Source organism: Corvus brachyrhynchos, unplaced genomic scaffold (genome assembly GCF_000691975.1).
Source record: "Corvus brachyrhynchos isolate BGI_N302 unplaced genomic scaffold, ASM69197v1 scaffold126, whole genome shotgun sequence".
NCBI classification, from domain to species: domain Eukaryota; kingdom Metazoa; phylum Chordata; class Aves; order Passeriformes; family Corvidae; genus Corvus; species Corvus brachyrhynchos.
In genome coordinates this window covers 6,551,087-6,555,361 of record NW_008239283.1, presented here as the reverse complement: position 1 = coordinate 6,555,361, position 4,275 = coordinate 6,551,087, and positions in this window count along the sequence as shown.

The window sequence follows — 4,275 nt, the reverse complement described above, 5'->3', positions numbered from 1 at the left end:
CCCCACCCCGCCCCCCGCGCCCGGGCCCCCGCAGGAGCCTCCGGGAGCGGCTCTGGGGCTGCGGTGATGGGCTGCGGTGACACCCAGCCCCGGGGACGCCGGTGCGTACAGGAGCAGCCCATCCTGCCCTCGCCGCCCGGTGCCCGCCGTGTCTGCGCCTGTTTGTGTCCCCGAAGCAGCTCGGCACCGGCTCCGGTGCAGCGATGGCCTCGCACCTTGGGCTGTGTGCGCGCTGTTCTCTGTTACCAGACTGCTCTGCCTTACCTATCTGTACCTGTACTGTCAGCAAAAACCTCTCTGCTCATAAAGTTTTACACCTTTGCTCTTTTTCTCACTCATGTTTTGCCATCCTCTAAGGAATTACTGATTACTCTTTTTTTTTTTTTTTTTTTTTTTTTTTTGGTCTGAAACAGCTTTTAAAAAACCCAAGAAAGTTGGGTGTTGCTGTGTCATCAGAAACTCTTGTTTTAGTGCCAAATTCTGATTTTGACTCCAGCACAGAGTCTGCAGTCCAGTGGACAGACCCACAGGTCGTTGTTCTCAGCCTCCCTCATATGCACAGGGGTCAGAATTTGGCCATTCCCTTTCTAGACTAAAGGACTTGGAAGGATCTCCTTCTCCAGTATGGGGTGGTAGAAGTTATTGTAACTTTACCCTTCTTCCACCTTCCATTTCTGAACTAATCATCTGTCCATACAGATTGTCCCATTATTTTAATCTCGATGCAATTTCATAAGGGCTTTCTGTGTTTCCTTTAAAACACCATTCATGTCTGCTATGATTTATCTGGGGGTGTTTTCTGTAACACTATTTCTAGTAAGAGTGAGTGTTATGAACAAGGTTTACTTTAGTTTTCATACTTTTAATTTTAATGATAAATAGTGACCTTTTTCTTCCTTCAGAATCTTTTGTTTAAATGTTTCTCTGCAAAGCTGTATACAGTGTTAGATTATATTTCTATCAGACACCAAATTGAGATTTTCTGCTTTTGCAACCCACAGCAAATCTTTGCAAGGTCTGCTGTTAAAACTTATTTTTGTGGGTTTGTGGTTTGCAACATATTTTATTTCTGAATGTGCTACAAAACTAGCAAACTTGATGCTTGCCACATCCATTTCATCTTAGGTTCACCAGTTGATAGAAGAGCTTTATGAACATCCTGAGCTCTTTATTCCACAGGTTAAACAGCATTTCTGCATTGCATTGTGCAGACTGATTGCATGCATTTGCTGTTATACCCTTCCACTTCAAAGTTCCAAATTCAACTATATATATCTATTTTTGGCTCAAAAAGCATAAGCAGGTCTTGTTGTCTCATTTGTTGCATGAGCTGAATAAATGCTGCTTACATATAACCATGCTGAGCAAATGCAGACTTGGATAAAATACACCAACTCTTATCTGGCAAAAACCTCACTAACTTATACTTCCTCTAACATTGGCTCAATCCTGCAAAGCATTAGGCAATTTGGCCCACAATTAGCAAAATCATTAAGCATAGATCTGCATTTAAAACATCTGAGTCATCCTAATGATTTCAGCAATTAAAAATCCTAATTTTTAACGGTGAGGAGCATTCTGCTGAGCAAGATAATTTTTTTTCCTGTAAAAGCCCATGGTAAGGCTCACATGAGTAAACACACACATAAAAAGCCTTGATGAATGAGGAAATTGAACTGGTTACTTTGGAAACCACAACTGCTCCCCTGTCATACCTGTATTCTTTAGTAAATATATAGTTATGAGCCAAGCCTGTTCTTTGAGGAAAAAGGGTGGTTGGGGATGGTACTTTTTCTGCAAATGAGAAATAGTTTTAATGTTTTGTATTTAGTGTCCCCAGATATAAATGAGAATGAAACTTGACCTGGAATTATAATCAGCATTGAATAGGCACTTTCAGAGTCACTTTTGTGAAGTCACCCCAGAGAGGATGATTGTAACAAGTGAGTGCTTCATTTCTGCACTTGTTTGCCTGGAGATACCGTCTGGTAAAGCTGTCTGGCTTTAGAAAGCCTGTGAGAACTCTGCACCTTTTTCAAATGTAATGAGTTTATCTTCATTGTCTCATTACAAAACAAGCCAAACATATTATCTGACTTTAAAAGAAAAAAAAAGTGGGAAAATGCCTCTATACTGTTTTTGAAAATCATATGTGAAAACAGTATTTTACAATAAAAAGAGCCCAGTGCCTTAAAAGAAAAAAAAATTTGTCTGAAAAATACATTACCTATGTAATAACAACACAGTAAATGACCTTTAAAGCACTTTAGAAGTATTTTTGGTTCAGTTGTGTTAATGTAGAGTTCTTGGTATATTGCCAGTTTCATTATTTTGTTTAGAAAGTCCCTTTTCTCTATTGTTTAAGTAGGCATTTCACATCCTATCCCTGGAGAGAAAGTTTTCGAGGAAATGTGTTCATAAATAATGGAAATTACCAGAGACTGTTGTACAACACAGAAATAGGTTCATCTGGTTCATTTAAAACCATGAGAAGTTTGACACTGAAGAATCTGTTCCAGCTTTACTCCTGCAGAAGCTTGGAGAAGGTTCAGGACCGAAATCTGAGAGTCACCAGGGGCTTAGGGAACAGTTGCCCAATGAAGTGAAATCACTTAGAGGTGAAGCAGAACACGAGTGACTGAGGCACCACCAGTCCACATTCATCTAATCTTGAAGCCAGTTACTTCTGTACATCCATTTTTCTGTTTAATAAAATTCTTTCTGATCACATCTTTAATTCTTGGCATAGCAACTCACCTGGCAAGGCATTTAAACCCTCAGTTTTGTTAGATCCCTAGTTCAAGATACCTCTCCAGGCAGAAGTTGACCTGATCTTTGAGACAAATAGATCTTGAGTATCTTGCAGACTGAGACTTTGGCAGGTGTCCAAGATCTGTATGGGGGAAAAAAATGTTGCTATTTTTTTGTATCTTCTCAAAGCAGTGAGCATGTAGAAAATGTTATGAGGAAGAAGGAAGAGGCTAGGTGTCTCCTGTCACTGTTCTTTTGCCTTCTCTTTTTCCTGGTAGTAGACTGAAAATTCAGGTTGAAGAAGCTGCATTCAGCTCAGGCTGGGTTCAGCCTAGTGGGGCCAAAACAGAGCTTCTGGAATGGGGCAAAAAGTCAGCAAGCTGCTGGCAAGCTGCTGAAGCCCAGCAGCTTCTGGGAACACAGGCAGTCATCCTAGGTGAATCGTGCCCCAGGCAGCAGCATATGTACCAAAAAGGGGTTTGTGTTGTGCCAAGGCCCACACAGCTCAGACCAGCCCCTTATCACAACTACTTTACCTCACGATTTTCCTCCCATCACTGCAAGTTATTGCAGCCAAGCGGACAAACTCATCCTGGCATGTAAAAGCACGTAAAGAGGAGAAAGCTTCTGGGCCAGATGGTTTCACTTTGCCTCCTGCCTGGACACCTCTTCTGTGCCACAGGAAGGCAGACTGGCCACCAGACAGGGGCTACCACGTGTCCCTGCAGCCCCAGGCTCTCCCACTCACTGCTGGATGTGCATGGGAGGCCTGGGCTGCTGCACATGGTGATAATACCCAGTAATACCCACCACCGGGGTCTAGGTCCTATTGTCCACCCACATCAAACATTACTTGCTAAGGGACTCCGAGCTGGGTTAGAAACATGCTGATATTATGGGATCCATTACAGTGATTTTAGCCCCCACCTCAGTTAAGTCTAAGAAGAAGAGAGATATTAAGCAGGACAGGCTTAAAGGAATACGTATTGTATCCCAGCAAAAATTGCTTTCACTTCTCATCAGTTTTTGGACCTACCTCAGCATAACATTGCAGAGATCCAGCACTGGGTGCTCACTCATTATGCTTCAGATTCAGCCTTTTTCAGAGATCACTGGCTTAAGATATGCCTCAAAATATTTGCATTTGACCATTCTGACAAATCTGCTTTGAAATACACACTCAATACAAAAACCCCTCCAAACTTCAGGCCTTTTAGCACTACTAGAAAAACTTGGCTCCATATTTTAATACTATGTAAGTTGGGGGAAATCATTCAGTTTCTCAGCTGTCACATACAGATTTCTTCTCTCAGTAAAAACTCAGATCAATGGATTTAAAAATACCAAGTACGTTAAGCTGGGGAGTCCATCTCTCAAATTCAGAACTTACTCAGAGGAGCAGTGTTTGTTAGGAGATGACATACCATTACCTCAGCCTTCTGGGGAACACAATACAAGTTGGTGCCTTGCACATTTTGATGGAGACAAATAAGGTGTCTACCTGGCTGTGTTGGCCAAGTAATT